General features: G+C 41.8%; 1 protein-coding gene across 4 annotated transcripts in view; it reads right to left on the reverse strand.

Moving 5' to 3' along the window:
- sar1b (secretion associated, Ras related GTPase 1B) overlaps nucleotides 1-10525 on the reverse strand; it is a 33368-nt gene extending 22843 nt beyond the window's left edge. The window contains exon 1 of one of the 4 annotated variants that reach the window (XM_041193412.1): nucleotides 10455-10525. The gene's annotated coding sequence lies outside the window, so the exon portion shown is untranslated. Of the gene's footprint in view, nucleotides 1-9969; nucleotides 10055-10358 lie in introns of those variants that run through there. The other 3 variants (XM_041193411.1, XM_041193414.1, XM_041193413.1) reach the window with 3 other exon arrangements.
- Between the last annotated feature and the right edge of the window lie 2034 nt (nucleotides 10526-12559).

Below are 12559 nucleotides of genomic sequence, written 5' to 3' on the forward strand. Positions count from 1 at the left end.
GCATAATTACACTGAATGCTCTTCCCCAATGCCCACCCACTTGATGAGTTACCAGCAATGTGGTCAGCCTATGTCTTGGTTCCCAGTCCAAAAAATATCTTTCCCCTTTCTCTAATTAGAATCTTAGTACTCCTTTCCTTCCTCCTCGTTTGATTTGCCTGTAATATTGTAGTGCCTATTTCTGGATGAGTCCGGCTGTTTACAGGATAGGATAGTTCCAGAAAACTCACAACTGGGAGAGGGGGAGACCTACAGATGTTCTGAAGCAGAAGATGGTGGTAGGGGAGTGGGGGAAGGAAGGAGAGAGGCAGAAAGAAGGAACAATTGTAGGTGCTACTCAAGGACAGATGATTGGGTGCAGAGGTTGGGATGGTGAAAAGAATCTGACATCAGAATTATAATCGGGGACAACTTATTTACTATGCTTGCAAGGAAAGCTGCACAGCTGTGATGTCTGACTGTGGATGCAATGCATGGACATAAGACATGATTGGTTGCACATACTGAGCTGTCAATACTCTGTTCAGATTTCGCAATGTCACTTTCTTTCTTCTTTCACATAATGAAAGAATCCAACTAAAATGTTATTTGTTGGGTGAGAACACAGATGTACAATACTGCCTCTTTTGTGCATTAGGGGAAGAGAGGAAGCGATAAGCTTCCACAGCTGTAATTGAGTTTTTTTGTTGGGTTGGCCTACATGCTCTTTCATCTGTTCTACACTTGTAGTTAAAGTATTGATCTCAATGTGTATCTCTATGCAGTGCCTTTTATTTCCTTGCTGTTTGCAACAGGTGATGCCTCTCTGGACTGCATTCCTCATGGATGTGTTATTGTAGGGACCAGGAATAGCCAACTGTCATCGATTCTGTCCTTCACCGAGTAATAATACGTGCATTTTTAGTAAGGGTCACCATAAAGCAGTTAGGAATAAGAAGCATGGATGTTTTTTACCCTTCCTAGCCTCAAGATACAGCATGTGGTGCTCCAACTCATATTTATATAGCACCTTTTAACATAATAAAATGTCCCAAGGTATTCACAGGAGTATTATGAAACAAAATTTGACAGATCCACATAATGAAATATTAGGTCATATGACTAAAAGCTTGGTCAAAGAGATAAGTTTTAAGGTGTGTCTTAAAGGAGGAAAGCAAGGGACCGAAGTGTAGAGAAAATTTCCAGAGCTTACTGAAGGTACAGTCACCAAATGGTGGAGCAATTAAAATTCATAGAATCATAGAACGGTTACAGCACAAGAGGCCATTCAGTCTGTTGTTTCTGTGCTGGCCCTCTGAAGGAACAATTCACCTAATGCCACTCCTCTATCTTTTCCCTGTAGCCATATGTTTTTTTCATTTTCAGTTAATGATCCAATTCCTTTTTGAAAGCCTCAATTGATCCTGCCCACCACACTCTCAGGCAGTGCATTCCAGATCTTAATCACTTGCTGCATTAAAACATTTTTCATGTTGCCATTGCTTCTTTTGCCAATTACCTTATATCTGTGCTCTATTGTTCTCGATCCTTCCATCAATGGGAAGTTTCTCCCTATTTACTTAAAAGGCCAGAATTAGATGAGTGCAGATATTTTGGAGAGTTGTGGTGCTGGAGGGGATTAGAGTTAGGGAGGGATGAGGCCATGGAGAGTTGAAAACAAGGATGAGAATATTAAAGTCAAGATATTGCTTGAATGAGAGTTAGTGTAGGTTAGCGAGTGCAGGGTGATAGCAGAATGGGACTTGCTGCAAGTTAGGGCATGGGCAGAGTTCTGGATGACCTCAAGTTTACAGAGGATTGATTCGGGAGACCAGTCAGAAACACACTGGAATAGTTGAGTCTAGAGGTTACAAAGGCATGAATGAGGCTTTCAGCTGCAGATGAGGTAAGACAGGGCAAGGTTGGGTGATGTTACACGGTCTTTCTAGCTTAGAGCAGCCAACATAGAGACAGGTGACTGTGTTTTATTCAAGATAGCTATGTGGTGAAGGATAGAACTGAAGTCTAATCTTTTATTTACAGTGACATACATTACAAACATGCACCTCCAAACCTATCAAACACAGTTTCAGTCTGGTCCTATATATTGGAGCACAAGTGAAACCCCAGTTAATGCTCACCACCTAAATACAATTAAACACTCATTTAATATACAATTAATGGTCAAACCAAAAGAATAGCTTTGTCTATTTTTAATCCAAATATACATAAATATTATAGAAAAGGGATCAAGGGTACTAGTGACACTAGAGACAAGTGATGGCTTAAAAATGTTTAAAGCATGAATGTCAGGAGTTCCATCCAGCCACTGTCCTAGTTGAGTCTTTACACACTCCCAGACTGATAGTCTATAACTAGAGCTAAATAATAGCATTAAATTGATGAAATGCTTTGGCCTGTGAAAGCCTTTTACAGATAACTTCCTGAATACCTCTATGAAAAAATTCATGGCCTCCATAGTGTGAATATATGAAATTGTTGCTGCTCACAATCAGTGATGCCTCTCTGGACCACTCCACCCACTGTTGATCTAATGGTGAGCTAACTGATCTCAGAATAAATGCTTCTATGGTTGGGTGAAATTGGTTAAGAGATCACCTTTGATCACTGTTCTATAGTCCTACTGAAGAATGCAGGTGCAGAGATGTTATGTAAGCACAAGATTGGGTTTAGTTCTGATGGCTGCTATGACCTTAGCCAAGTTGGTGGGGTAGAGACAGCCTATATCTGCATCAACTTCCTCATACCACTGGAGGGAAAAGTGAAAAACATTTATTGGTCTGATAAATCTTTAACCACTTTCCAGAGTCCATTGATGGAAATAATAGTGTAAAGAACAGATGCTGACTGGTTCATCGGTGACTCTAGTTTCCAACGATAAAACAGCCAAAGAACTATTTAAGCCCACACAGAGTTAAATTCCTACGAATACCTTAGTAGGTCAACTGGTTTCGTATTTAAATCAGGTATTCTTAATTTAATTAACCGAATAGTGCTGCGTGCACAGCCTCACAGCTGAACAATAACTCTGAATAAAAACCTGCTTTGGAACATTGGCAGCTAAAAAAGCCACACCCCCCACACATTGGCAAATGCATCACATGGTACTGAGTCAGATAAACGAGGAATATTTCAATCCCTGAGCTGAATGTGATGATATCAGCCACATTGCTAGGGAACATCAGCTAGGGCTCCTGATTATTATCTAGTATTTCATGCTGTGAAAGTTTAGTTTGCGGATGTCATAGGGTTAAGATTATTCTCGGTTATAACAACCCTGCCCTAAAAGAACATTGATGCTCCCCGTTAAGCCAATGGAAAATTACCAGACATCTTCCACCGTTTGGGAAACCATGTCATTGCACAAGTCACTCTTGTGATGAGAGAAAGAGGTAAGCTAGAAAATAATTGATAGAAAAATTGAACAACATGTCTGCAAGCAACACTGCTTTACCGTTCCATTTAGGAGGTGAGGTACCTGAGGTGAATTTTCACTTTCATATCGTAGATTTGGAGAGCTTGGATATCTGATTGGATTTTCAGTTCACACAACTCTTGTAACCAAAGGGATCAAACCTGTCAGTGCCCTAAAATGCTTAACCCTGCTGTAGTACTCCAAACCACTAGAGGATGCTAAAAAGCTGGTGAAACATGGAAGCTATTTCAGCAGCTGAGGTAAAAATCAAGCTCTGCAAGATTATAATTTAGGGTTTACATTTCAGTGAACTTTAGATAGGGATCTTCAGCAAAGGGACACCCAACTTTTTCAATGTCCCTTCTGTATACACTGAAATTAAACGTCCCAGTGGGAGTGTGTTTACAAATGTGTCCTGGTAAAGGCAGTTTGTCCCTGCAACAAACAGGCAAATGCAAGTTTTTCTTAAAAAATAACAAAAAGTATTGCTTTTGAATTTGGTCTCCCTTCATGTACAGGAATTGATCAGCACAAGAATGAAGTGACAGTAAATCTCTATCCTCTTTTTGCTAACTGTGTCATAGCTGCACGGCAGGGAAAAACGTTCACATCATTTTTGTTACTTCTGCTGAATACTTACTGTTTCAAGCACAGGTTCTAAAGATAGAGACCACAAACCCATAATTATCTTTGTCAAAAATCATAACGTATACCTGTTGCACGCATATTAATTTAACTAATCTTCAACGATGTTATGTCACTCCATCCCAAAAACTGGCGTTTTCATTTGCCACTTATTGCACCAAAGCCCCCCCAAGTGTTATCCTCAGCCGTGCTCCACCAAGTTCATCAAGATGGTGAATAACAAACTTGTTGCAAGCTTCTGCCAGTCCTGTTCTAATACATTGAACCATGAGGGTGCTCCCTTCACCAAGCACCTTCTATTTCCTGGTAGGGGGATCAGCTTGGGCCTGGAGCCTTCACTTAATATGCCATCACATAACTATAGCCAAGACCGGAAATGCAGCTGGGTAGGAAAAAGACCACCACAAATTAAAAATGTGCCCTACTAATTGTTCCACATGGTATCCCCACACTGTAGATAGTATTTTATATGCACAATCATACCTGATTATTTAAAACTGGGTACCAGAGTATACAATCTTGATTGTTTCAAATGATCCCGATAAAAGGAGTATATCTGGATATCGAGCCATGGTAGGATTGGGTTTAGTTGCGAGTGTTCCTCACAAATAAACTGCCGCCACTCCACACACTCATGAATAACTGCTTGGGCAACATTCTATAGAGTTGATAGTAACTATTAAAATGTAGCTTAGCATTGGTCAATGGCTTCACAAAAGGGTACAAGAAAATTGGGAGGGGGGGAATAAAAATACATGAATTTGCATTCAAAAAGAAGATTTTGCAATAGATTAAAATTTCACAATGGAAGAAAGAGTGTTTGGATATTTATTCAAGGAAGAGAAACTGCACATAGTGCAGGAACTTTCTATACAACCAGGGAACATTCTTGTTAAGCTGCACGTATATGTGGCTGTGCAATAGTCTAGCAGGTACCATGGAGGCCCTGTTCAGAATTAAGCACCACATATGCAAAACAGTACCATGCTTTGAAAAACTGGCCGTACACCACAAAGCTTCACAGACAACACTGCACCCAAGAACGCTGACATTTTTGAATGCAGCAAGAATTGAAACACTATATTTCACTTACATAACTGTTAACAAGGGATTCAGAAGGGGTTATTCCACTTTGGGCTGTCACAGAGGAACCCCTCGTGTCCTAACCTGATATCCTAACACAGAAGGAGCTTTCAGTGTGGAGGGTCACTAATGGTCAGAAGCTGAAACCAAGGGGTGCTGAGGCTAATGACACCATTGTCCTGGCTGAGTTCGGATAACTCAGCACAGACCTCACCTGAATCATTCAGAGCAACATTTCACTTCTCACCAATTTGCTAATTTGTTGAAAACGATGACCCCTTCTGGAGTATGGGTACCTGGCCAAGCTGCTGCTATTCATTAGGTGAGCCTTGAGTGCTGACATTACAAGGGCATCACAGTCAAGCCCAGTTTTCTCCTTGTCCTGTGACCACACATTTGCACTTCCAGCGGGGTTGCTGGTAAGCAATCAGGGGCGGGAACCTTGGCTACACTTTCCCCTTTCCACTCTCCAACCCAAAATTGTTGAGTTCATCTGTAACTCAACTGAACCTGCGACCATCTTGACTTTATGTATGCATTTCTCCCATTTTAAAATGCTACGAGCTCGGCTACTGACTGGTAACTAAGCCATCAATGGGACTAATCAAAGAAACGTAGAGCATAAGTGATCATTTGGCCCAGTGAGTCTGCATTGCATCGTGCCTCATTTGTTCATCCAATGTGTCTCACAATAGTCTGTAAAATCACGTTGCAATACATGTTCCCATTGTTAAGTAATAGGGGTGCTATCAAGTACAACAGCACTTCCACACACACAAATGCTCATGGCATTTTAAAATGGGAGAAATGCATACACAGCAAGCCACAGTTAACTTAACTTAAAAATAAATACACCAGTCCTAGAAACACACGTATAACATAACTTACATGCACAAGATGGGTTAGCAAATATTGTTAACTGTAATCCTGAGTTAGGACTTTGGTGAAAATATAACTTGCGATTCTTTAGCCAACAGTCTCTTATTTTGGGGTGAGGTGGAATGTTACAATTCAATACCTCTTTCGTGCTTTTTTAATGTTAAAACCTGATAACTAGCTCTCCACTTTCGCTACAGGCAACGAAATTTCAATGTTAGAGTTAACCCCGTTAAAATCTGGAATGATCAGCACCACAACTCCGCAATAATGCTGCAATACACACACCTTTCCTTGTTTGTGGGAAAAAGGCACACAAATGCAAAATTACTACATAACATACGACAAGCAGATACATCAAGTTTCATGGGGAGCAGTGTTCAGATCAAACAATGAGCCATTAACTCCTCTTAGAAATTCCAGGTGGCGCAGATACATAAAAACGCCACCCCACCTTGAAGTTTCCCTCCAAGCTACTCACCATCCTGGCTTGGATATATATTGAAGTTCCTTCACTGTCGCTGGGTCAAAATCCTAGAACTCCTGCCCTAACAGCACTGTGGGTGTACCTACACCAATGGACAGCAGCGGTTCAAGAAGGCAACTCACCAACACTTTCTCAAGAGCAATTAGGGATGGGCAATAAATGCTGGCCTACCCACATCTCATCAATGAATAATAAAAAAAACTTTAGGTATCTCTGCACCATCACACATCTAAACCCCGCACTTTAGAATTTCCAGCCTAAACCACTTCACCTGAACTCCCTCTCCTTAAAATCCACTTCTTTTGATCATTCCTTTTCATATCTCCCCCTCGTCATATCTCTTCCTTTAATTCAAAATCCACTTTTGTCTGATAATGCTTCTGTGACACAGCTTGAGATGTTTTCCTATGTTAAAGGCTGCAAGCTGTTTGTTATTGTGTTTCTTTTTTGTGCAAAGTTGCTAGCGATTAAACCCCAATTTTTCTAATTAAAAATGCTTTGTTTCATTTGACCCCACCAAAAGTATATCAATGCTTGCAACAGGCTTTTAGACTCAAATTCAGAGATAGATAAAAGTTGTCAATCGGAAGGTCTATACATACCACCTGCACTGAAATGGCCTTAAAAATGATCAGCCCTGAAAGAGTTAATTGAAATGACTGGATAATGGACCGTTTTTCATTACACAACAGAGGACTAACAGCTGCCTTTTGCATGTAAGCAACCAAAGGTCAACAATATGCACACATGGCAGATTACACCACATGCCAGGTGGGACACCGACACCACTGATATACCGAAAAAAATCCTTGGACTGTTTACGTCAAACTGAGTTAATCTGATATCCTTCAACAGCCAGAAAAAAAAAATCACTGCCCCACAGTGATGCACACTGTTTACAGTTTTATAACGTTTTAAAGGAACAGCTGGTCCTTGAAGGAGAAAGTGATGAGTAACTTGTGAAACATTCCAAAGTGAGCTTCAAACTCTGACATTTGAACGGGTTCCTGGAGTTTAGAAGACTGAGGGGTGACTTGATTGAAGTATATAAGATCCTGAATGGTTTTGACAAGGTGAACGTTGAAAGGATGTTCCCTCTTGTTGGTGAGTCCAGAACTAGGGGGCACAGTTTTAAAATTAGGGGTTGCCCTTTTAGGACAGAGATAAGGAGAAATTTTTTCTCTGAGGGTTGTGCAACTTTGGAACACTCTGCCTCCAAAGGCAGTGGAGGTGGGGGTCATTGAATATTTTTAAGGCAGAGGTAGATATATTCTTGTTAGGCAAGGGAATCAAAGGTTATCGGGGTAGATGGGAACATGGAATTCAAAACACAAACAGATCATTCATGATCTTATTGAATGGTGGAGCAGACTGGAGGGGCTGAATAGCCTACTTCTGCTCCTATTTTGTACGAGCGAATAGTCAAACAAGATGCCACAGATCAGTATAGATTAGCACAAGTGTCTGCGCAGTCCATCTACCGATTCCCTACCTCAGGGTACGATTTACAATCTGACATTGTTCCATCTTGCACTTTTAACAAGCAAACTTGCAAATTTATTCTTGATTAACAAAGAAGAAAAGATGACCCGAGGACACAGGCATAAAATCACCCAGGTTTCCAGTTCATAATCACTATGTAGCAAATGGTTCTTTGGGCAAGTACTGATGAGCTGTTCCAATGGAACTTTAGGCAATCATAACTTGCAAAACAACAGAGATAATTTCAGTTTACTTGGATGGGTTTTAAGGCGAGGGAGTTGGAGAGTGAAGTGGTTTAGGTTGGAAATTTCAGAATAAAGGGTCCAGGTGTGCGATGGCACAAAAGTACAAGTGGATTTCTAAAAATATAATTTACTTAAAGATAACTAGTACCTCTGGGTGACATAGTTGTGTTTCGCACAGAAGATCACTAGTCCATTTAGCCTACCCGTACAAATCTCCATTAAGTTCCGTAGAGTTGGTAACTCTGAACTCTGTTTGCTAATGGGACTTTATTCAAAGTTGAAAACACAAACAGCAATGGACTGGCAGGAATAGTTTGCAATGCTATTGTTATGATAATTAGGCTTCCATGAAACACAGAACAAGATGTTGTCAATATCAGTACAACGACTGCCATCTTCAACAATGTCTACCTATTAAGTGACATAAACTAAACACTGGCCACAAATAGCAGAATATGAGTGATCACATACATCCCTGCCCCCAGTTGTACAAGTGATTAAAGTAAGTTACAAAAAAAAGCAGGTGGCAAGGCTACAAATAAAACTCTCCAGGGTTCTGGCAGTTGTCAGATACATGTTCCATTTGGTCATTCTGCAGGTGAGTCTAAATAATGATTCCTAGTAGGCTATTCAACCTCAGAGGGCATCACAGCAGACTTCAATCTTGTTCACACTTTCGACAGGAGTCACTGCATAGCCATCAATACAGGAACCTTCCCTAAATCAATGGTATGGAGGTTAATTATGACATCCTCCCTGAAATAAGCTGAGTCAGCGCAGGCCAGTAATCAAACTTGGGACTATTTGGAGACAAAGTTCCTCCTTTTATGAAAAGAGGGATAATCCCTATTTTCCTTCAAACTAAGTGTCCATGACCAAAATGATGTGGACATTTGTTAGTGGTTCCTTAACTATGGAAAAATAAAAACATCCTATTTCCTACTAAAATAGAAAGGTCATTCTCTTGTAGGTATGACTCACTGCTGTGCTAAATGCTGCTTTTCCCTGCTCGGTCATCAGGACGGAAAACAATGCACAGTTCATCAGTTAGATTGGGTTTTTAAAGATACAGCCAAAACTAAATAACTTGTTTCTATTTCTACTCAGATCCATTCTCACCTAACTCTTAATCCACAACTATTGCCCATCCAACCAGTCGCACCCTTCTGTCATGAAGATGCTACATAAACTCCGCTTTTTGAGATCAGCTCCTGTATTTTCCGTTATTTCTAGCAAGGTGGTGAATGCCCTATTCCAGGTTTAGCATCACCAGCAGCCAAGTAAACCACTGTCACTTTATTTTGTCACTGCCATCCATAAGTTGTTGCTACTACTACCTTGCCTTGGTAGCACCCAATTCCTGAGTCCAACAAGGCCCAAGAGCTGAAAAACCGGCCATACATCCAGCCTAGTTTGAATAGTCAAAGTCTGCTGGCCTCAGTTCTCACAACGACCAAATATCTGCTCGCAATTTAAAAACAACCTTTCCATGGATTTTACTGCATCAGCACTACTACCCTCAGGATTGATAGTGCTTAGTTAAATGCCAACACAAAGGAGTACTTTAAAAAAATAGTTGTTTTAAATTTTGGATTTCTGTCAATACTGTCAACAGGAAAGGCAGATAGGCAACGGTACAGAACCCAATAGCAGAGCGATGTAACCAGCTTCATGACACAGCAGCCGACTAGGGACCAACTCAACAAAAACAAACGGTCTAAATTTACAATCTCTACCTCCTTGACACCTGAAATCCAAGGGGAAAGCAAAGAAGGATGAGCACAGCCGCCCCGGTACCTCTATTTTGTTTTAAACACAAAGGAGGGCGAGGAGACTTCACCGGTGGTAAAAATGTGTCGGCGATAATCTGGGGCTCGGTTAAGATGAGCTGCGATGACGGGGTTAAGATTCGGCGTTACAATCCTAGCGGGAGAGAGCCGCAGGCTGGCGAAGCCGGGGCTCCTTTGCGACTGATCTTCCTGCTCTGGGCGCCGGGGGCTCGAGCCCCAGCGTCCCGGGGTCGCCCGGTGGTTGGGGGAGGGGAGTCGCCGGGGTTCAGGGGCCCAAACAGACCCCCCTCCCCGGCTCCTCAGCTGCGGGTAACACCAGGCGGTGTAAAACTCACCGGGAAGTGTCAGCGGGAGGAGGCCGGGGGGGGCTCGGAGCCGGGGCTTTATCCGAGGATCGGAGTGTTTCTCGCCTTTCTGCTGCTCACAATCACCTGAGCCGCCGTCAGAGCCACGACACAACAATGGCGACCGCTTCACTTCCGCTCGGTGCAACCCGATCAGCCTTCCCACCCGGCCGCTGTATGCCACGAAACCAGTCCCCACCACCGCCTCTTCCACCACCCCCTCACACCCTCGCCTCCACCCCCCCCCCCCCCACCCCCCAACAAAAGGCAGGAGCTGGGAAATGCACAACTGCCAATGGGCAGAATGAGATTCACAGTTGGAAAGCCCTATTTCAAAATCAATATTTAATACTTCAATGTTAGAACAGAGAGAGACCAAACGCAAGTCTCCCTGTTGCTTGCCATTTCAACACTCCACCCTGCTCTCATGCCCACATGTCCGTCTTTGGCCTGCTGCAATGTTCCAGTGAAGCTCAACGCAAACTGGAGGAACAGCACCTCATCTTCGACTAGGCACTTTGCAGCCTTCTGGACTTAATATTGAATTCAACAACATCAGATCATGAAATCTCTCCTGCATCCCCACCCCTTTCCGATCCCCCTTTTTCCAATAATTTATAATATTTTAACAAATATATTTTTCTTTTCCCTCCTATTTTTAAATTTATTTCGATCAATTGTTTCATCTCCACCTTTTAGCCCATTTCGATCCCTTCCCCCCACCCCCACTAGGGCCATCTGCCACTTGCTTATCCTGCTTTCTACCCTTAATGTCCCCATTAGCACATCTTTTAGAAAATATCACCATCGTCAACACCCTTTTGTCCTTTTGTCTATGACATCTTTGGCAGTCTCTTCTTGGTCTCCACCTATCACTGGCCCCTATCGACCTCTACCTATCCGACCCACCCCCCTCTACCAGATTATATTTCATTCTCATTTCTATATGTCTTAGGTCTGATGAAGGGTCCTACGGACTGGAAACGTCAACTGTATCCCTCTCTGCAGATGCTGTCAGACCTGCTGAGTTTTTCCAAGTATTTTTGTTTTTGTTTTAGAACAGAAGAACCTCAGTGCACATGCACACAAGCCATTGAAAATGGCAGGGCATGTTGAGAGAGCAGTTAATAAAGCATATAGTATTAGGCTTTATTAATAGAAACATGGAGTACAAGAGCAAGGAGGTCATGTTGAATTTTTATAAGCCTCTAGTTGGGTGGAGTACTGCGTCCAGTTCTGGGCACCATACTTGAGGAAGGATGTGAAAGCATTGGAGAGAGGACAGATGAGATTCACAGGGATAAAGAACTGTAGATCTGAGGATAGATTGGAGTGGTTGAGACTGTTTTCCTTGGAGAAAAGAAGGCTGACAGGAGAATTGATAGATGTGTTCAAGATCCTGACCGATATGGACAAGGTAAATAGTGAGAAACTGTTCCCACTAAAGAGAGCATCAAGAACTAGAGGGCACAGATTCAAAATAATTGGCAAGAGGCGTAAAATTGATGTGAGGAAATTGTTTTTCACCCAGAGGGTGGTTGGAGTCTAGAACGAACTTCCTGAGGGTGGTAGAGGCAGGTTTGATCAAGGTATTCAAAAGGGAATTGGATTGCTATCTGAAAAGAAAGAATGTGCAAAGTTACAGGGAGAAGGGGAATGGGATTAGGTAGAATGCTCTTTCAGAAAGCCAGTGCAGACTCGATGGGCCAAAGTGCCTCCTTCAGCACTGTAAAGATTCTGTGAATATTTTAAAACACGATGGACCTCAAAATAGTTATTAGTGATTGTCACTAATGTAATGACTGATAGTTAGATGTTATCCTGTGATCTTTATTCTGCAGTGAAATTCATGATTTATTTTGCTGAAAATGTAAATCTCTCCATGACAATTCAGTTTTAGTTGGTTTACGATCTGCATCAACGTTTTGCAATAAAACAAGTGCCTCACAATGTTTCCAGTAGCATGACCTTGACATATTGTCCAGTTTGCAAAATTACGCTTTGTGTTTATGGCATTAAAGCAAAACATGTTTTAAAGAAGCAAGTGCATATCTAATTGTAGAAATCACAGGCTAAAGTTATTTAAAAGTGTGAAGTCATAGTGCGCTCCATAAATTTCATATTTTACAAGATAGTTTAATTAAAAAAAACTTGCATTCAAAATTGCACATTTCACAACCACCAGAGATCAC

This window comes from Carcharodon carcharias, chromosome 8 (genome assembly GCF_017639515.1).
Source record: "Carcharodon carcharias isolate sCarCar2 chromosome 8, sCarCar2.pri, whole genome shotgun sequence".
Lineage (NCBI taxonomy): Eukaryota > Metazoa > Chordata > Chondrichthyes > Lamniformes > Lamnidae > Carcharodon > Carcharodon carcharias.